Here is a 22,683-nt window from a genome sequence, read left to right on the forward strand (position 1 = left end):
TTCCTGCATCTCTGTGAAAGGATGGCTCTTGCATTAAGAGCTGACGAACCTTGGAGACCAGCACCCAATGTGGAAAATAAGCTGATGCAAAAGAACCAAGTTGTGACAAATGTTCCCCGCAGTTTTCAGTCAACTGCAAAAGGAAGGAGCCTTCAGCGGAGTCTAGTGAATTGTGATGCACAAGACAAGGTGTCACAGTGACTTTATCAGAGAGAGGAATTTGAGTTAATGCAAGGCATAGCTATATGCTACAAACCAGGGCCACTTCAGTGCTGTGTGCACACATTGTTTTCAGCAGGAAAGGTTAAACTTGGATACTGTCATTTACTCTCCATGGGGCAGCATTAGCATTTACAGTTAAATGGAATTTACCCTTTCAATGATAGCAAAAGCAACTTCATGGGCACTCTTAGGCGGCCACGGAAAGGGTGCCTTAGGGACCAGTGGCCTAATCTAGTGGCAAGCCAGTTTCAGTGTATGCCCGCTTAACTGTGTCTTTTGAGAGCATGGAGCAACAAATGCTCTTATCCCAAGTTAGGATCCATTGTTAGGGCACTAGCTTAGGTCTTCTGACTCCCAGGCCAATGCTCTATCCACTGAACTTACTGTCTTCTCTGGGAGTCTACAAGGAGGAAGCCTGGTTTAGTGGTCAGAGCAGCATACTGGAAGCCAAGATTACCTAGGGTGTATTCCTGGCTCTGCCACTGAGCTGCTACATGACCTTGGACAAGTCACTTCTGGGGCCCCAGAGCAGGGTTGGCCATGGTTCCTCCCACTTTTTACTGGCTGTAAGGGCGAGTGATGGGGGGAGGGGGCGGAGAGGAGCGAGCAGGGGGCGGGGTCTTGGGGGAAGAGGCAGCATGGGAGAGGGGCCTCGGGGGAAACAGTGGTGCAAGGGCAGAGCCACAGTTTGGGCACAGCTGGCCCCCCACTTTTAGAGACCTTCCCCTGCTCCTGAGTCACTTCCCTCTTTGTGTCTCGGTCTCCCAATCTGTAAAGTGGGGATAATGACTCTCCTTTCTAAGGAGATCTGAGGTCCTAGGATGAAAGGCACTATAGAAGCCCAAATAATAATTAGGGTAACTATTTTGTCTCTTGGGCCAAGGCCTTGTTGAGGATTTGTATCAGTGTAAGGGCAGACAGACCATGCCCCACCCAAAGCCCAGGGGGCAGAGCTTCAGGGCGGACACAAGGGTGAAGTGGGGGGCTTCGCTGACCTAGTTGAAGCATGCGGGCCAGAGCAGGGAGGTCTCTTTGCAACAGCACATTGCGAACAGGAGTTCAGTGAGTGGTACTGGCCAGCTCAGCATTTGGCAGCACTGAGAAGACTCCATTGAATGCTATGGAGGACTTCACTGTGAGGGAAGTATAAAGTAGGCTAGGAAAAAAAAAGTCACTGTGATGCTATGCCAGGTGCAGCATCATCCCAATAATCTTTGGGGAGTTATTTGCCCTTCCTTTCTCTCTTCCCTGCCCCAGACTCAGGGGGATTTCTATGGAGGCCATCAGTAGCAGTGACCTATCTTCCAGAAGGGATGGGTGTGTGTGGACAGAGAATCTTTCACTGTCTCTGCTTTGGACTGAGAGAGCTATTGCACTTGTGGTTAGAGCGGGTCATGTACTTGACAGGACGAACCTGTGACTATATTTACAAACACACAGAGCTCAGTTTCAATTTGCTGGAATCCACGTGCTCAGACCATTGGTTATCAGGATGGCTGCTGGCATCTTTACAAACTTGTACCTAAAGCACATTATTCCTATTGGTAAATCTCAGTTATCTAACTGGGGAACAGATATTGGCACCAGGTGACTGCTAGCACCCTATGAAGAGCAAATGCTCAAAGCAATCTGTGCCTGCACGGATGGGACTCCTGTCCGGGAGCGTGCAAAATACTTGCATACACTAATGTGACCAGGGACAGCTGAGCCTGGTGCCCGCCCAGTGGGCAAGACTGGGGCCAGTACAGCCACACCAGAGGATATGCTCAGGCTGGGTGCTGGTTCCCCTGTGACCAGTGACACAACATGCTGCTGCTTTTGTTGCTGCGGTTCCTGGCCTGGTCACTGGCCATGGCCCTGCTGGTCTTGCTCATTGTCGCTAGAGACCTGCAGCTTCACGAATATCGGCAGATATAAATTTTGTATCCACACAGGGCTCTACCAGCTAGCATCCGGGTGCTCCAGGCTCCCTGCTGCCAGCCAGGCTAATGCCTGCCCGGCTCCATACAAGGAGCTGGGCTGCTGCCCAGAGGCCCCTGGCTCCCCATGGGGAGCCTGACTGTTCCCCGGGCTTTTGGCTCCCTGCTGCAATCGGGCTCCCAGCAGGGATTCAGGAGCCTCAGTGCAGCCACTGGGTTCCCTGCAGGGAGCTCAGGGCACAGCCTGGCTGGGGTCGGGGAGCCCCCTGGACTCCAGGTGTGGCGCTTTCAGACGGGAGCCCGGCTACGCCAGGGAGCTGAGAGGATGGCACCTGGGATCCTGGTGGGGAGTTGCATATGGAGCTGAGAGCCTGGGCTCTCAGCCCCCACACTACCCGTCTTAAGTCATCCCATGGTGAGGATGCATACTGCTGACAGAAGGAGGGTAGTATGGATATGAACAACCGCAGTAATTACTGTGGTGGTTGTAAGTAGACATGCCCTTAGAAATGGATAAATGGTTTGAAACAGGAGAAGCCCTCCCGTCAGCATAGCTAATGTCTTCACTGAAGCTCTAGAATAGGGCAGCTGCAGAATTTTAAGTACGGACAAGTCCTGTGTGTAGAACTTACAGCTCATATTGGGTCTATGCCCTGCTTCTTAACAGTCTGCCCTGAGGCTGGTACTCATGCTCTTGATCCACTGCAGAACAGCTTGACACACACAATACATACACACCACCCATCCCTCAAAACATCAATGATATGGTGGAAGATTTTCAAGCTCCTTATATTTGATGTCCACCCAAGCACAACCATACGGAAGTTTACTTACCCAGAGCAAAGGCACACTTTCTCTTTCACTGAAAGCCTACTTTACTAAGTTGATGACCTACAAACGGGACTGAAGAATGGAGGCAGAAATCCATGGTTCTGCCTCAGTATTTTAATAGATGCCGAAAGTAGACACCCTAAGTATTAGTTTCTCCAAAAGCACTAATGCCAGACATTTGCACTACTCTTGCCTTGTCTTTACCCTTCTCATAAAACCCCACCATTGCTACAGAAACTCTTTTGAAGTTAATTTAGTCCCAGTGAAAGGTGCCAGGTTCAAAGTTCTGGAGACAAGAGGCATTTGTGTAGTGTCAGAACAGATTCAGCAACAGGCTGTAGTAGAGCAAGCTTCCCCAGCAATGTCATGCCAATGTCTCTTGATCCAGGGAATTCAGCATCAGCATCCATTACATTCTTGTCCTCGCTGTAGCAACTGACAATAAAGGTGTGAAGTGTGATGGCGGTTGTGATTTGGTGGACACATCTTCTCCAGGAACTAGACTGAGACCCGCTTACAATCAACTGTTGGATGCAACAACTTCTGGATATGGCAGAGTTGAGACACTGGATTCTTTTGAGGGAACAGAAAGAGACAAGGAAAGCTATGCATCTTTCCCACTTCAACCCCTCAATGTCACTCCTTTAAATAGCTTTCAGGTTACACACAGTGCTCCTTTCAGCTTAGTTTAGGGTGACCAGATAGCAAGTGTGAAAAAATCAGGACGGGGGAGAATGGGGGTAGAGTCCTATATAAGACAAAGCCCCTAATATCTGGACGATCCCGATAATATTGGGACAGCTGGTCAACCTAGCTTAGTTTCATGCAGTAGCAGAACATCAAGATCTGCCTCCCTATCCTCTGCAGGAGAAAGCTCTCTAAGCGTTACTCTTATTCATAATTTTTCTGACACATAGTAGTTTCCCTGCCTCATCTCTCAGCTCAGAGATGTTTTCCGGCCAGGGAAGTTAGAGACAAGTTAGTCTGCATTTTTGTAATGTTACCTACCAGATGGAGAAACATGCCGTGTTATCTCTTAGCTCTTTGAAGTTCTGAAATAAATTGATAGTTACAAAGTTGCCTAGAAGTTTGTTTTGCTAGAACTTTATTTTTCTGCTACAGCCTTGGGTTTAACATGTTTTCTTTGTGATCTTCCAATGACTGAAACTGAAAAAATTGTGTTATTGTGAAACTAGGTTAGTTTGTAGGTGATTTTTATGGAAATCAATTGCAAATGATTTGCGAGGCTTTTGCTTTAGGGGAATAATGGAGGTAAATTTGCTGAATTTGTTAATGGCCATAAATTTAGTCATCTGTGTCAGCATAACTGTCATCTGCATTCTTGACTTCATTGGTCAGAGTGGGATGTATTTACCACAATTGTCTTTAGTAATTAGTGCCCCATAGGGCATTGAGGGATAAGTTTTCAAGAGGAACTTTGCTTGAGCATGCACAGAACTGTGCGCATGTGCACGTGATAGGGCAAAGACCTGTATGTACATTTTCAATAGTCCAACATCTACAGTCATATCAGTGTTGAAATTTACAAGAGCAAACTCATTGGCCCCAAGGTAGTGTTAGAACTATCATAAAGGAGGGTTTACACCCAAATGCAGAACAGATTTCTGCTTTGAGAGCTGACTATAGAGCAGCTCAAGCAACCTGCAGTCTCCAGCTTTGCATTTGTTTAGTTTCTACTGAAGTAGAGAGAGGTGCCCATCCTCATCACAGGAAAAGTGTGCAAAGCAGAACCATCATCCTTGCTAAGATCCTGATAGACCAAACCTGAGGGTGTTCAGAGACCATTCTAAGCTGGCATACACCCCAAGCCAGCCCTGCTGAAGTCACTGAAGATCTTAAGCAGGTGCATGTTGTATCTTACAACTGATGAGTCATTTCTATTTCAAGCAGATGCTGTGAGAAACTTAACAAAATGAACTGCACATTGTCCCCAATCTTTAAAATTAAGACGGAGACTAAAGAGTTTTGTTCATGCACATGGAAGCAAATCTGATGTGATGAGACAACAAGGCCCACGGTTGCTGTCTGCAATTGCTTGATCTCTGTGCAAGGAGGGATAGTAGAGAGGACAGTTTTCACTGCCAACTTCAGTACCTCCCTCAGACTCAGATGTGCACTGGCACATGAATGTGTCTGCAGAGAGCGTTTCCCCCCCCCCCACCTTTTCTAGCCATCATCATTCTGCTACTTTCTCCACTCTCTCCATCTGCATCCCCTGCTTTGTTCACTGTCTCTCTCCTTCTTCCCATTGTTCCTTTGTTCCATTAACCATCCTTTTCTTCTCCCTCTTCACTCCCAAATGAGAATACTTGTGTCATGGGCAGAGCCACTGGCTTCCTGCTTGAACACAGCTCACGTTGTTTCCTAAGGGTCTGATCCAACTCCCACTGGAGTCAATGGAAAGCCTCTTTCGTCAGCTCCAATGGGAGTTAGATTGGGGCCTAGAAGAGCATCTGGTCCGAGGGAGAGCAAGTTATCCTAACACAGGGGGTCTCAAACTTTTCCACAGCATGGACCACATCTCCACAGAGAGATCATCCCAGGCATGCCTCCCTTATGCACAGCCCCCTCTTCCATTCATGATCACGCTGGCTGCCTATGACAGATGCCGTCATGGCTTACATGGAACAGCAACGTGAGGGGAGGATTAATAGTGGTTCTCAAACTTTTTTTGTTCATGGACCATTTGAAAATTGCTGAGGGTCGCGGTGGACCACTTAATGATCTTTCCAAATGTTATTTGTACAGTTAGCTAACAATTGTAAAGAGCTTTGGATAAAAGTGCTATATATATAAAAATAATAAACTTTTTTTTGTTCTACAAATAAAAGCACACAAATCATATTTTAATATTAGTAGTCTTACCTTTCTAATGTGATGGATCTGCCCTCTCTCCCCCACTGTGGCAGCCCCGAAGCTGGGGCTGGGAAGGGCCGGGGGTCTCTCCCTGGCAATCACCGCCCTGGAGCTGGGGAAAGTCACCTCTTTCTCTGGCCGCTGCAGCCCTACACGTCCCACATTCTCCCTATCTCCGCTTCTCACCTCACTGCCCCCTCCCACCTACCCACTATTTCCCCCAAGGCCACAACTTCACCTTACATGTGCATCTTCTCCAGGGTCCAGGCACCTAATTAGTGGAGCCACGCCTGCATGGCTCCACTAATTAGGTGGGTGGCCCTTCATTCTCTCATGTGCAGCTGCTGAGGCATGCATCTTAGAGGGAACTATCCGCAGACACCTGAATGGAGCTCGCAGACCACTGGTGGTCCACGGACCACAGTTCGAGAACCTCTGGATTAATATATTATGTCTATTCACATAAGAGGATTATTTTCTTTATGGGAGAAAAAGAAAGTCACATTAGTTACATCTGGTCTTCATTCCTGGCCCCCGCCCCCCTCGCTTCTCTGGTCCCTTGACTCCACTGCCTGTCCTTATTCTTCCTGGACCTCTTCTCCTCCTCTTCCCTTGCTACATAGTTCCTTTCTCCACAGGCCCTCTTCTCTCCCAAACATACTGTCCAGTCGCCTCCTCCAGGACATCCCTCTGCTAATAGTTGCGGGCGGATTCCACTCTTCTCTTGTGCACGAGCAGCATTTTGCTTCTTTCAAAGCAAAATACAACAGGAGCAACAACAACAACAAAAAAAAAGGGGAATCAAGTGCTGGATGGAAGCCAGAAATAGAAAGGACACTACAGAGCTGGACATATACAAGAGCTCAGACAGAACCATAACCCAGGGACTCAACTGCAGCTTGAGAGCAAGAGTGTGCTGCTAATATTCATGGACAGAAAAGAGATTTTAAAAATGAGATGTCCTGACAGGTCTGCAAGCCCTCCTCAGTTGTGCAACATTCCCAGCATAGTCTGTAAAGCAGAGACAGCAGCTGTCCAGCTGGGGCTGTCAATAGTGCTTAGGATGATGCAGAAGGGCCCGACTGCTTTTACCTTTAAGAATTATCCCCCAGTTTGTTTATTTTAATAAGCAATATAAGCCAAGGTCAGGAGCTGCTGTTGCAAACTCAAGCAGCTGGGTCGAGGAGGAGTATTGCAAATGGATAGACGACCAATGTGGAGGTTACCTTTCTATCCAGCTGTGAGGCAATTTTCTATTCGCATTTGGAGTCAGCACTGAGCAAGAACCTCTTTCTGGAAGGCGTCCAGGTACCAGGCAGATGGGCATAGAATAAGAATCTAAATAGAACAGAATAATTCTGTCTACCAGTCAGAAGATACCCAATAAGTCAAATTTTCCAAGAGTGACCCTCAGTTTTTGGTGTGTAACTTGCGATGCCTTGGGCTTGATTTTCAGAGGTGCAGAGCATTGAGATTGTTGAGCATGACGGGGGGGGGGGCAGAGAATCAAACCCTCAATGGCTCTAGTTGGGTACCCATAAATTGAGGTACTCCAAATTGACATTATTTCCCCTAGCATTATAGGGGACGGGACAGAACAGTGGGAACGCACATGTCTGTGTAAGAGCGTGGCAAACAAGTATTAACTTTAATAGGAGGGGCTAGTTCCAAAGGTAGCTATTGTGCTTGAAGGAAGGCTTTCAGATAATAGGTTAAGAAGGGAATGGTAAGAGGAGTTTTTGTGGGAGCTCCTTGTTAAAAATATTGGGAGTCCATCATTACCTTCAACTCGCCATTAAGAACATGACAACAAACAAAAGACTCCTGCCTGCACCGCTGTTTGCCCTATTTGACAGGTGTAAAAAATTACACAGATTGCAAAAATGGTACCTAAAGCCAAAGGCAACTAAGGGATCAGATCCCCCAGTAACAGGATAAGAAGGCTTTGTAATTACATTAAAGCTGTTTTATGCCACATGATGCACGTGTTCATTTTGCAGCTCAAGGATATAGGGACTGGAGCACAGGCAGTGCTGTGGGATATACATTAATGAGCTCAAGCAGTTACGCATGCTCATGAAGATTACAACTGCAACTCCATCGAGCTGCTGACTTAAATCCAGAGAGGAATTTGGCTTTCTTGGCTGTCGATTTCCGATTACTCCAGGCCAGAGAGCATAGTCATATGGGAAAGGGGTAGTTGTAGGGTTGCCAACTTTCTAATTGCACTGAATAGAACACCCTTGCCTCACCCCACCCCTTCCCCTGAGGCCACACGCCTTCTCTGAGGCCGCACCCCTATTCACTCCAGCCCTTCTCCTTCCATCGCTCGCTCTCCCCCACCCTCACTCACTTTAAATGGGGTGGGACAGGGGTTTGAGGGCTCCTGGGTGGGGCCAGAAATGAGGGGTTCAGGGTGCAGAAGGGGGCTCTGGGCTGGGGCCAAGGGGTTAGGAGTGTGGGAGTGGGCTCAGGGCTGGGGTAGGGGTGTGGAAGGGGGTGTGGGATGCGGGCTGTGGGAGGGAGTTTGGGTGAGGGAAGGGGTTCCAACCTGGGGCAGGGTCTGGGAGGGAGTTGGGGTGCGGGAGGAGGTTCCTACCTGGAGCAGGGGGTTCAGGGTGCAGGCCCCAGCTGGGCAGCGCTTACCTCAGGTGACTCCCGGTCAGTGATGCAGTAGAGCTAAGGCAGGCTCTCTACCAGACCTGGTCCTGCACTGGTCCTGGAAGTGGTGCCATGTCCGGCCCCTAGGCAGAGGCATGGCCATGCAACTCTGCGTGGTGCATGCTGCCCTTGCACAGAGGCGCTGACCTCGCAGCTCCCATTGGCTGCACTCCCCAGCCAATGGGAGCTGCGGAACCGGCACTGGAGGCAGCATGTGAAGCTTCCCTGATTGCCCCTGTGCCTGGGGCCGGACATGCTGCCACTTCTGGGGAGCTGCACAGAGCCAGGGCAGTCAAAGAGCCTGCTGCCTGCCTTAGCCCCACTGTGCCGCCAATTGGACTTTCAACGGCCTGGTCAGCGGTACTGACCTAAGCCACCAGTCTCTTTTTGACCAGGCGCTCTGGTCGAAAACCATACCCCTGGCAACCCTAGGTATTTGCAACATTAAGTTCTCATACACCAGTGACAAATAACTTGTTTTCCATGACAGACCACCGAACATATATATCACTACCTACTGCTCAATTTATAAATATGAAGGAGACATTACTGAAATAAATTCTGCTACTCCTGATGTAGCCATTTGGCTCGATCAGCTTCAGGTGAAATTGTAGTTGCTGCTCTACCCCAGCAATAGGAAAGAAGAAGGGAGCACAGTCCTGGCTTTGAAATGCAATGTAATGGATGTACATTCCTTGAGACACAGCACAGGGGACGCAGCACTGCAAACAGGGCTCAGGAGCATGAGTGATGCTAGAGGATGGCTACTTGAGAATATAAATAAAATGGAATAGACTTATTAGGTCCACCCCCCTTCCAGAGAAGAACTCTTCCCTACAGTATGCTCCCCATTGCTTTGTCTTATTGCGTTTCAAGGCACTCGAGCAACTGGACTTTAACTGCTTTGATAACAGGTGCAGCTACACTGGCAAACATGGTGCTTGTAATTCACCATTGTTGCAGCAGCAGCAGATGTAGTACAGACGGGGCTGAGGTGGATTTAACACCATGTTGCCTAACCTTGCTCAGATGATAGTAGTAAAGACACCCAAGCTCAGTACACACGGCAGCATCCCCCACAGCTACCCCTAGTGAAGACTTCTGGGGCAACATTGTCATCATGGGCATGAAGTGAGCTCTAGCTTACAAAAGCTTATGCTCAAATAAATTTGTTAGTCTCTCAGGAGCCACAAGTACTCCTTTTCTTTTTGCGAATACAGACTAACACGGCTGCTACTCTGAAACCTGTCATGGGCATTGAGGTCAATGAGACTGTTCCACTCGAATACAGCTCAGCCCCAGGAGTTTTCTCTGGTGTTCAGCTGAAATTCCATCCCATAACATTATCCAAGTGACATTTGGTGCTCATGGAATTGGGAACCAGTCATGCTAGCTGGAATGCACAAGTTTCCCACCAACAGCCATGCCAAAGGGGTTAGGTACCTGAATCCCAGTGGAAACCAAAGGCTGTTGAGTGTCCAGGTCCCTCACACTCCTTGACAAGCCCCTGCTGCTGGCTCTTGCCAACGTTGCTAGTGTTCTCTTTCTGAAAAAGCTACGTCAAAAAAAATTATAAAACCAAAATCAAAGCACGCACTGGTCTTTCAGGATCAGCACCGGACACGGGTCTGCTGCTGCTCTGCTTCCAGTGGCCCTTTCCTCTATTTAACCAGGACAGGAAATCCTATTGAGAGAAAGGGCCTTATCAGTGTGCAGCTATCCCCAGAGCGCAGCTCATACAGGGTCTCACAACATGCTCCAAAACAACCACCTCACAAATTGAACAGATTTAACCCCTTCACTTCTGGCCCCCTGTGCAGCCAGGGATGATGCTAAGAAGCATAACCAGGAGATATACTAGCTCTAGGGAGTGGCTTGGCATGGGGTGGATGTCAGAGACACTCCTCCTTCACTGTATATTAGGTATATGCTCTTTGGTATGCACAGCGCTACATCACATACTTGTTATATTGCCATGGGTGTTGGAGTAGCATTTAGCTAGTAAGGGGATAAGCAAATATTAAACATCTTTGTAAGCAGCAAGAACCACCTTTTCCACCAAGAGACTCGAACACTGATTGAGAGTCTCTCACCTGCAGCATCAGTGCTCCCTTCATAACCCCCAGACACCAATCCCCACCCAGATGGGATTTTAGAGGGTGGGACTAGCTTGCCAGCCTCTGATTTCTTGTACTGCCCAAGTTCCCTCTTGTGGGGTTAATGGCCAGGGATGCTATTTCAGATTTTGGTAGAAGTGAAGTGGGGTGTGCAACTTTAACTGTGATTCCATGGGCTACTTCGCACCTGAAAACTCTAGGGTTTTTTTTGCAGATAATAATTTAGAAATTAGCTGATCGGGTACTGTATCTAATTCCTATATAAAAAAAGAGGATTAAATAAATATTAGACCCACTCAGCTCTAATACTAACATGTTCTCACATCTTGTGTCAAGTCACTAAAGGAATACTGATTAGGTTTAAAATTTTAATGTATATTCTTTGTTACTAACTCTTGAATACAATTGAAACAATTGTAGAAAAATCTAGATTACTTCCTACCTATCACTTTTTTCCAGTTCATCAAGCTTGGAATAGATCATTTAACTTTGGAAACAGACTACTAGGGCAAGGCCCCCCGAGTTTATACTGCACCTGCCTGGGGCTCTAGGGGTGTTACCTCACTACAAATAATAGATTAGAAACCAACCTTAAACAGGAGTGAAGGTGACACTTTCAAGTCACTTTCACAGTATTGCCAATCCCAAATGTTCAAAAATCATGAATCGGGCTCAACAAAAATCATGGGATTGGCTTTAAAATCATGAGATTATGTAAAAATAACAGATTTGGGATTCTTTTTTTTGCCTCCTGCTTTTTGAGTACACTGGGGTCACATTTTGAAGCTTTCTCCACAGCCATGAGGACTAGAAACTTCATTTTTCTTTAAGAATGAAGGCTGAAATCATCACATATTCACTTGACTCCATGAGCTGGGGCTTTAAGAAAAACAATTATGAGACTCATGACAAAAGTCATGAAAGTTGGCAACTCTGCTTTTATTTCTGTTTAAGAGCCTTCTGGAAAGTAAACTAGCCTTTAACCACAACACTACAGCAACTGAATGGCAGTTCTCACAGGAGAATATTTAAAACCAAAGTCCATGAAAATTCTATATTTTAAAATTGAGAAAAAAATTGAGACTTCTGAGGTATATCAGGGCAACTGCAGGCAGGAAAGGAAAATAAATGGGCACAGGAGCTCTGGGCAGCTCTACCTTTAGAAAGAAAGTTGGAGGGTCAAATCTTCTAGTCCTTAATCAAGTAAAACTTCTATTGACATCAGTGCCTCCACTCATAGATATAAACATCAGTGAACATGTGATAATATGTGGTCAATCACTATACACTTCATACTTAAATATCTGAGCCATGTTATCCAGAGTTACACATCTTGTATGCATTGGCTCAGGAACTGGATTTTCTGGCATATTCTGAACAGTGTTGAGCGCAGAGATGGTACCCAGTGAATAATGCAAATCATGACAATAATCATCGACTTTATAGACTTTGTGGATGCAGTTTTTGTTCTTTGTTCTGGAATTGGCCTGAATACAGCTGAAACCCTAAGAATTTGAGGCATAAACACATTGGATACTTATATGACACTTTCTCATTCCTTCCTTTTCTCAAACTTGGAACAAAAAATGACTGAACAAAATGGTTTTCAGTTAAAATGTTAAATTATACAGCAGCCATTGCTGTACAACACAGCATGGGGCAGAACCTGCCACCCCTGGGGAGTTAAGTGATCTCTTCTCATCTGATTCTCATTCTCCATCCTTCCTAACCTCTGTGTTGCTTTTCATGCGGTCAGCCATGACCTCCATCCTGGGAGCGTGTGCTGGAGTCTCAGAGAAATGTCCACCATGGTTTTGCTCCCATCTATCAGACTCCTCTTTTTTTGCAGTATGCAGCAGAGAAAGAGGCTGGTCTGCTAGATACAGAGTTAGCCCTCAGAGACCTGGGTTCTACTCCCCCCATGGACTTCCTGTCTGACCCCAGGCCAGTGCTTTAAGAACAGAATTTCAAAGGTTTTTAGGCACCCAAAGATGAAGCTAGATATCTGGGGGGAGGGGGGGGGTTACAAGGCATCTAAACTTCTAGGCACTTCTGAAAATCCCACTAGGTGCCTAAATACCTTTGAAAATCTGGCTGCTAGTCTCTCTGTGCCTCAATGCCCCACCTGTACAATGAGGATAACAGCATTGCTCTACCTCACCAAGGGGCTGGGAGGAGAAATAGGTTAGACATTGTGAGGTGCAGCCTCATATACTATGGTGATGAGACCATATATGTACCACAGGTAAAGTGGGAACTTCTCTATGCACTGCTAGCCCTTCCCTGGGATTGACCCCATCTTCCACTTTTCTGAATGTAACCTAGGCTCAGTGCTTTGCTGTATTTCGTCTGAATCCCCTGTTCTCTCTAAGGGCTTGTCTACACTGGCAATTAACAGCACTGAAACTTTCTCGCTCAGGGGTGTAAAAAACCACACCCCTGAGTGCAGCAAGTTTCAGTGCTGTAAAGCGCCAGTGCAAACAGTGCCCCAGTGCTGGGAGCTACGTCCCTCATGGAGGTGGGGTTTTAGAGCATTGGGAGAGCTCTCTCCGCTGCAACTACACAAGGCATGTTAAAGCGTTGCCGTGGCAATGCTGCCAGTATAGACTAGCCCTAAAAGAACCTCTCCCCCGCCCTCCACAGAGGGATTCCTCTTTTACAAGCTAAATTTCATACCCTTAACATAATCACCAGCCCTTTCTTATCTTAATCACCCTGCCTCTGTTTGTAAATAAAATACTGACTCCCTGCTCCAGGGACACCTCACCTCTGCAGAACGTATGTTTCACACTAATGCTGTACTGTAGTTAAGGGCTAGTCTACACTGGCCACGCTAAAACGCTGCAGTGCTTTAACGTGGCTTCTGCAGTCACATGGCTTGTGCACCAGCGCTTTGAAAAACCCACCTCCATGAGAGGTGCGGATCCCAGAGCTGGTGCACCATTTACACTGGCGCTTTACAGCACTGAATTTTGCTGCACTCAGGGGTGTGTTTTTTCACACCCATGAGCGAGAAAGTTGCAGCGCTGTAAATTGCGAGTGTAGACAAACCCTCCCTTGACCCCCCTAATTGGCACCCTTGTTAATGGCAAGGTGCCTGACTACATTCCAGTGAGGCTGCAGCATCTGGTACTATTCCTTGTGATAACTTGAGGTTTGCTAGTTCCACCCCACTGCTGCACTGAGTTATCTGTTCCAGCCACCAAGTGGAAGCACATCATCCTTCACATCTGTGCTAAGCGCAGACCAGGTTCCAATGCATATGCAAAACTTTTCATTCAAAACCAGTGCATGAAGTGGAGATGGCAGGGTGGATTAGGAAGGCTCCTTCAGCACCGTAGTTTAAAGCAGAGCTGTGCTGGACTCTGCTATTTCACCCCATCGGGTCCATGCAAATGTTTCCTTCAGTTTGCATCTGCAAGTATTTGCAGCCCAGCCAGCCAGGGGTTTGCTTTGGGTTTAGGGTTCAAATGAACCCAACATTCAGTGCACTATCTCAGACAGTTTCAATGTCAGGCTGCGCATTGAAAACCTAAATTTTACATGAAGGGCCTTTAACTGACCCTGATTCACAAACCTGCCCAGAGTTTGCAATTACAAATATCTGAAGATGAAGGTTAACTCTGCGAGCATAAACTAGGGGCTAGAGCACTGGACTGGGACTCAGAATACCTGGATCCTATTCCCAGTTCTGCCACTGGCCCACTGTGTCACCTGGGGCAAATTGCTTCCCCTCCATGTGCCTGATTCCTCTCCTCTCCCCCAAAACATTTATTTAGGACTACAAGTTGTTCAGGGCAGGCACTCTCTCACACTAAGGGTTTGTACAGCAGGTAGCCCAATGGGATCCTGAATCTTATTTGGTTCTCTAAGTGCTACAGTAACAATAATATGATGAAGGAGGTGTGGGAGCATGTCAAAACCCCACCAGCTACTAGGTTTATTTTGGGTGGGGAGGAATAAACCTTAAGCTTCCCAGTCCCCCCATTACACACTTCTTGTCATTTCTATTAGTTATGCCGCTGCTTCACTTCCTTGAGGTTTAATTTTGCTAATGCCTAGAACACCAGTGAGCAGCATGGAGGAAATGTGCTGCTTAATGTACCTTGAAATACCAGATCAGGTGACTAGCTACTGGCTTTATTGGCTCTAAAAGGTGATCGGCTCTAACTGGAAGCCATATGCTTTTGTCTAAAGAGGTTCTGCTTGACTTGAAACACTGGGGCCGCTAACAGAGTGATAGTTCCCTATGAGAAAGAAGTGGTTGGGCTGGGGATGGAGGGTGAATTCAGCATTGGAACAGAAAACTTACAGAATAGGAATGAAGCCAAGATGTTCAATACAAGCTTGAAGTGGAAAACCCAAACCCAGTCTGATTATGTAGTTGCTAATGGCTGCATAGTTCCATGATTATCTTGTGTTTTCCTGTCCCTGCAGCCTGTGAAGGTGATGTGTAAATGAAGCAATTTCAAAACATTTTCTTTACTCCCCACACCATTCCTGCCCTGCAACATGGATGAACCTATTTCCTGGTACAAACTATCCCCAGTCTCCTAAAATCATGAGTCAGGCCTCCCAAAATCATGAATTAAAAAAGTGGACATTCTTCAGGTTTTGGAGATTATTGATTTTTTTTAAATGAAAGCTGAGATTTTCACATAATCACATGACTCTAGGAGGCTTTAAGAAATGTCACAAGTCTCATGATTTTTGGTTTAAAATCGTGAGAACTGGCAACACATTACCTTATGCTTCCCGTCATCTATTGGTCATATCGACTTGTCATCTTTTGTTTTATATTTAGATTACTAGCTCTTTAGCGCAGGGACTGTCTTGTTATGTGTTTGTACAGCACCCAGCACAATGGTGCTGGGCATCTAAGTGCTAGCCCAATACAAACAAAAAGAGTGCCTGTCAAGGTTCCTTCCCCACTCTGAACTCTAGGGTACAGATGTGGGGACCTGCATGAAAAACCCCCTAAGCTTATTTTTACCAGCTTCGGTTAAAACTTCCCCAAGGTACAAACTATTTTACTTTTTTTCCCTGGACTTTATTGCTGCCACCGCCAAGCGTCTAACAAAGATAATAGGGAAAGAGCCCATTTGGAAGAGTCTTTCCCCAAAAAATCCCCCCCAAGCCCTACACCCCCTTTCCTGGGGAAGGCTTGATAAAAATCCTCACCAATTGGCATAGGTGAACACAGACCCAAACCCTTGGATCTTAAGAACAATGAAAAAGCAATCAGGTTCTTAAAAGAAGAATTTTAATTAAAGAAAAAGTAAAAGAATCACCTCTGTAAAATCAGGATGGTAAATACCTTACAGGGTAATCAGATTCAAAACAGAGAATCCCTCTATGCTAAACCTTAAGTTACAAAAAGACACAAAAACAGGAATATACATTCCCATTCAGCACAACTTATTTTATCAGCCATTTAAACAAACCAGAATCTAACACATATCTAACTAGATTGCTTACTGACTTTTTACAGGAGTTCTGACCTGCATTCCTGCTCTGGTCCTGGCATAAGCATCACACAGACACAGAGAGACCCTTTGTTTTCCCCCGTCCCCTCCAGCTTTGAAAGTAACTTGTCTCCTCATTGGTCATTTTGATCAGGTGCCAGCGAGGTTGTCTTAGCTTCTTAACCCTTTACAGTTGAAAGGGTTTTTCCTCTGGCCAGGAGGGATTTAAAGTTGTTTACCCTTCCCTTTATATTTATGACAGTGCCACATCACATAAACCCATTGTAAATCTCACAAGCTGCTAGCACAAGAATGGAAATATTGAGCCTACTGCCTTATACTGAGAAGTGTTTGAATGCAAGGGAACACAGATTTATTCACTAATATGTAGAGACGCCTGTCAAATAGCATATTACACAGCAGCACCTAGGGAAAAGCTGGGTCAGTGGCCAGAATGGATGCACGCCTTTAGCTCCGGCTAACAACCTGGACAGAGCAAGATAAGACATGCTCTAGAACAGTGGTTCTCAACTTTTCCAGACTACTGTACCCCTTTCAGGAGTCTGATTTGTCTTGCATACCCCAAGTTTCTCCTGACTTAAAAACTACTTGCTTACAAAAATCAGACATAAAAATACATAAGTGTCAGCACATTATTACTGAAAAATTGCTTACTTTCTCATTTTTACCATATAATTATAAAATAAATTGACTGGAATAAAAACATTGTATTTACATTTCAGTGTACAGGACATAGAGCACTCATTGTCTGTATGAAATTTTAGTTTGTACTGACTTTGCTAGTGCTTTTTATGTAGCCTGTTGTAAAACTAGGCAAATATCTAGATGAATTGACGCACCCTCGGAAGACCTCTGTGTACCCCTGGTTGAGAACCCCTGCTATAGGAAACCCTCTGAGCCTTTTAACAGCTGTGTTAAATCCCTGTAGTTCTAAAGGAGACATTTGCTCACAGGGAGACTAGATTTTATTACCCACAATGAACTAGTACATACTGTACCCAACCCACTGTGGCCGGGTGAGCTTTGGAGCTGATCAAACAATGATATCAGATGGGTTTTGTTTATTTATTAGGTACCTGGCCGGAAATTGAGGTAAGGGCTAGGTAGGTTTACAAGGCCCAAATTCACCTGCTTTCTTGCAACATTTCAGTTTTAGTGAGGGCTTAGGAGAACAACAATAGCTTTCAGAGATAAATCACAGGAACAAGAAATGCCAGCATGAAAGCAGGCCCACTAATAAGTGAGGGTGGGGGAGGACTGGTAATCTTTATTGCATATGACTAAAGAAGGTTTCACTTTCCTTCAGGTTTGCTGCAGGACCTGTATGACATTTCCATATGGACATTGCAACAGAAGTGCTTGTAGTGGTAGCTGGTAATGCACCAGGAAGTCACCTCCCTCTACCATAAGCCATGGACTGTAGGGATCTAACTCCTCTTTCTACTTTTTCCCAACAAGTTCATTGCTCAGCTATTTGGTGGGTACAATGTTGCCAGCATATAACTGTCTTCAGTGTGTGAAGAGGTCAATGATAGCTGCCTAGTTGCTTTTATATATGTATTGCGTGTCTGCAGTAATAAAAAGGAGAGGGGTTTGTATAATTAGGAAGAAATTTGGACATTAGGCTAACATTAGTCTCAACTCTTGGCCTGGAATTTTGTGTCTGCCTGCAGATGCACCCCTAGCTAGTGAGAAATTCTAAAACAGTAACTCAGATTTTTAATCTCATGATCATTTTGAACATAAGACTTTTTTTAGGATCCATATTAATGGAAGAATCCTATTGAATGACAGAAAATTAAAGCCTTTGTGTAGGAAGTTTAAACCAAACCTCTACATTGTGATGAACTAAATTCCTGTCATATAATTCCTGACCTAAAGAAGAGCTCTGTAAGTGAAAAGCTTGTCTCTCTCACCAACAGAAGTTGGTCCAATAAAAGATATTACCTCACCCTCCTTGTCCCAATATCCTGGGATCAACACAGCTACAACAACACTGCACACATAATACAATTCCATAGGCTGGTTTACAAACTATAGAAAAGGTATAATTGTATCTTAATTTTTTATAAAACTTGAAATAATTTGAAAGGACTATTTAATTTGTGCTTGACCCTATTCATTTCATCCTTATTAAATCCTATAGGAGTTTTTCAGAAGGGCAATTATATTCCACTTCCTCTTCTCCCAGTGTTCCCATATTAGAAATAATTACAGGTGACCCATGCATTATCTTCCACAAACATGTCAGTTTTGGGCAATGCAGTTCTAGGAACATTCCAGTCACTCTGCTGCTTTCTAGGTGTAATGGCAATCTTATCACACAGCACTGAACTTCAAAACAACAATCATTTCATAACAGAACAACACATTTTCTGAATCCTGCAATCAAATGGAGTGAAAGTGATGCAGCCCTATTCTAGCAAGCAAATATCAAGCAGAAGGTTGCTTAAAAAGGGGCCGATTAATTTAATTTGCTTGTGCTGCGGCAGCTTGTGTGGCAGCACCAATGCAGTGCAAGATTCACTCCCCTTTTCAGCAGCAGGGGAAGCAACATTGAGTTTGTCAGAAGTGAAGAGCATCTGCAACTTGAGTTGAGTCCCTTGGCAGCTGTGGGGGCTCAGTCTCTCTGAACATTTAAGCTTAATGTTTATAACATTTTTGCAGCCAGTTTTCTAAGACAGTTTACACAAAGAATTAACGTACTGATACTGTCTTGTCCTTTTGTTCTTTCAGTTCATGCACCTTTTCCCTCTCACCACTGTTCTTTCCCTTCTTGCAACTCACTAAACAGCAAAAAAGAGCATACAGGGGCAACAAATTATTACAGTCATGCCTAGGAGTTCCAACTGGGATCAGGGCCCCACTGTGCTAGGCACTGTACAGACACCTCCTGAGAGACCGTCCCTGCTGCAGACAGCTTACAGTCTACACAGAGAAGACAGATACAGAGTAGAAGGAGAAACAAAGGCACAAAAAGGCAAAGAGACTTGCCTAAAATTACACAGCACGTGGCATAGACCAGAGCACTGACTCCCTGGCCAGTGACGATACCACAAGACTGCGCTGCCTCCCCATAATTGCTCTGAATGTATGGACATTTCTGTCAGCTGTTTATGCCTAAACAGCTCTTCTTCTCTCATAAGAAGAGTTAATTTCTATATTGCTCACCCTCGTCTTTGGGTCTTCTATTTACACTCTTTTTCTTAAACTAAAGGGAGGGGCATTGTTTGGTGGAAAAAAATAAAGTTCTCAGCATTTTTCCTCAGGTCGCTTCATTCTGATTAATTTTAAAAAAATATATTTAGTATTTTCCTTCCAAGTCCCATTCTGCTTCCAATCTTCCTTCTTCTCAAAGATTTGACTATGGGATTCTGCATTTTTCTCCCAGACCTCCGCAACTGATTATCCCCCCCTGCCTAGCTCCTACTCAGGGATACTTTACACTCATTTTTAATCTTTCCCTCATTTCTCCTTCCCCCTGCATGCACTCTCACTATCCCCCCTCCCCCACATCAAACAACAGCTATTTCCCCTCCAAAACACTCAACCTCAGAGTCCCAACACTGTAGTCAGCCTGGAGAAACTCCCATGCCTGCATGAAGCAAATGGTGAAGCAAAAGAGGGTCTTAGCCCTCCTGGGGCCTTTATAGCCCTTTGCAGCAGTTCTGAGCCAGGAGCAATCATTTGTTTCCCCTCCCAGCCAAGAACAGCTCACAGGCCAATGGGACGGGGGAGCTGCTGTGGAAGAGCACTGATACTGCCGCTCAGACTCCAGCCCCCCCTCAAAGAATTCTGTGGGGGTGACTTAGCCTTTCCTCAGTGCCACCGCCAGTGCTATCGCCTGTGCTCTACCCTTAAGTAAAGCACCAGATCAAACCACCAGAACCTATTCCACACTCCCCCTTTATTTTCCAGTAAAAATCCAGTACAGCGTGGGCAGCGGTGCTTGAAAAATTTGTATAGTGCTGAGAGCCATTGAACCAAACTGTAAACACTGCTTATGATGGAAACCACTTCAAGCCAGGGGGTGCTGCCACAACTCCAGCAACCCTAGTTCCAGCAGCCATCTCCGGTTCACTGTACTCAAACAAAATGCCTTACTGACTCCAGCAGGGGTACTGCAGGTGTGGCTGAGGTCCCGCCCGTGTGAAGGAAGCATGACTCGGCTCTTTAGGAATCATGGAATATGCTTGGCTCGCCCCCTCTGCCCATCCCATGCCAGTTATGGAGGATAGTTATTCCCCTCCCTCCCCTTCCCGCCCGCCAATGCCTCATTCCAAGGAGCACAGACATTTCCCACACTACACTTGGATTATTTAATCTGAGTTACTGGTTTATGGCTGCTCCAGCTCATAAAGGGTGAGAAGTTCAGCTATTGCTCAGAGTGCCTTGCAAATTTTCCTTACAGAGGACAAGAGAATGCCCCGTGGTGGTTTCTTTCTACAAAGGCACACATTTCCCTGGTAGGACAGGCTGTTTCCTCCCTCAGGGCCTACAATGCAGTATTTCCCTCTTGGTCCAGAGCCACTCCAGGCCAAATATGTAGCAAATGATTTATTGGATCTAGGACTTTTCTGAAGACTGGCATCCCTGAGCAATGATGGGATGAAAGCCCAATAGCTGAGTGCCATGCAACATCCAGTGAACAGTGAGGGAAGAGAAAGAGTACACCTCTGTCCATGACCCTGTGGGTCACATTGAACCTGGGTTTCAAAAGTGCTGAGTGCCCACAGCTTCAATTGAAGGCTGCCCACTGGAAAAAAAAAGCGCGACCCATTGTGCTCATCTCAGAAGTAATTCTCTGACCAGTTAAAGCTGGGAAAAGTCAGTTCCCGGGAATCTAGTGACACACTGGTTTGTGTTTTAACAGAGACTCTAAACCCCATGGGAGGCATGCTCTAGTCAGCATAGTAGTGGTATGGTTGCATGATATGCTTCTACTCAGTGTATCAGTATTTGGGGAGATAGAAAATGCCAGACTGACTCAGACCAGGAATCCCTCTATTCTTGTATCCTGTCTCTGAAAGTGGCCAGCACCGGCTGCTTTCAAGACAGAAACCTTGCAGCAGGCAGTTATGGGCTAACCTGCCCTTGGGAAAAAGTTGTTTCTTTCTAAACCCCATGCTATCCCTATTGGCAGGTGCTCAGATTCCAGCTGGCCACATTCAAACTTCTACTTCTAGTCAGAGGACCATTGTCAAGCACCAGAATGGAGCTGTATCCAGCCATCTACAGAGAGAAGAGGTGGGTTATTGTGTTGTCAAGTCTTTTATAGAAGGCAGAAGCCTTGGAAACCCAGCTGTGGAGGGATAAGTCCACAGGGAACCAGCAAAACACTCCCTAACCATGGTAGGGCTCTCCTCCCAAGCATGACCAGCACTTACTGTGAAGGTAGATCAACAAAGACATGGGGCAGACAGCCTATTTTGCAGCAACAAGACAAGGCAGGATGGAAAGGGTATAACATTGGGTAGCTCTGGCCAAGCATAATGAGGTGCACTCACCTCTCGCGAGCATCCCCCATGTCTTTGTGTGTGCCTGAACTCACCCTCTATCAGTTTGTGGTGGGTCTTCGGTGACTCAGCCCTCCAGCCAAGTCACATACAGTGCGTATGTGAAATAAAAACAAAGGAAACCCCTTCTGGGGTACAAGTCCAACAGAGGCCCCTCTCTGTTAGCCTATGTAACCTCTTTCTCAAGTTGTCCCTGCTCCGGAATAGAGCAGAGCACCAGGGCTCCCACCCTGGGGCCAATGTCTTCACCCTCTCAGGTCCTTTTGGGCTGCAGATATCAAGCTGGGCCACTACAGTTCAACTCCCATTCTGGGGTGCTTCAAAGTCCAGGCCACTTTCCCAATGGCTGGAGAGGAGCAGGAAGGGAACCCAGGCCTGCCCACTACTCCGGATCCCAGCCCAGGGACCCTATAGATGGCAACCATCCACTGCGTCCATGTAAATAAATAAATGGTATCACTGGTACAATCCCCTGAGCCACTTCCCTGTGCCACCTTCACCCTTACCTCAGGGCCTTGTCCTAATGGAGTTCCAGCAACCAGCTCAGGGCTCCCTCTCGCTCTCCCCGGCTTCTGGCAGCACTGCCCTGTTGGAGGTTTTGCAGCTTCATCAGCCATCCATGCACCATTCACACTTGTCCAGCTCCAGCAAGAAACTGAACACCTGCTGGCGCTGCAGCTCTTCTTATACTAGGCTGCTGGGCCCTGATTGGCTACATCTCACACAGCCACACTACACAGCTTGGAGCAGTGGTGGATTAGCCACTGGGCCAACGGGGCCTGTACACCCCGACCTGCTCTGCCCACCTGGCGCTCCTGCCAGGAAGCATGGTCAGGGCATGGGGGAAGCCCACACACACTGACCCCGCTCCCCGGCAGGAGTGACGAGTGGAAGGGGGTGGGAGGATACTGCAGGTGGAAGGGGTGAGAGGCCCTCGTTTGCTCTGGCCACAGGCTCCACAAACCCTTAATATGCCTCTGGCTTGGAAGACCGTGTCTACTGCCCTTTTCTGGGGTGGGATGTGGCAGAGTCATGAGGCCTCCAGCAGGGGACC

General features: G+C 46.4%; 1 long non-coding RNA gene across 1 annotated transcript; it reads right to left on the reverse strand.

The window, feature by feature from the left end:
- Nucleotides 1-2,649: 2,649 nt before the first annotated feature.
- On the reverse strand, nucleotides 2,650-22,273 carry LOC119843162. The gene is made up of 3 exons (XR_005288880.2): nucleotides 22,136-22,273; nucleotides 7,076-7,187; nucleotides 2,650-3,545 (listed from the first exon to the last, which is right to left on the reverse strand). It is a non-coding gene; the product is annotated as an uncharacterized LOC119843162 (long non-coding RNA).
- Nucleotides 22,274-22,683: the final 410 nt, after the last annotated feature.

The sequence above is a fragment of the Dermochelys coriacea genome, chromosome 14 (genome assembly GCF_009764565.3).
Source record: "Dermochelys coriacea isolate rDerCor1 chromosome 14, rDerCor1.pri.v4, whole genome shotgun sequence".
NCBI lineage: Eukaryota > Metazoa > Chordata > Testudines > Dermochelyidae > Dermochelys > Dermochelys coriacea.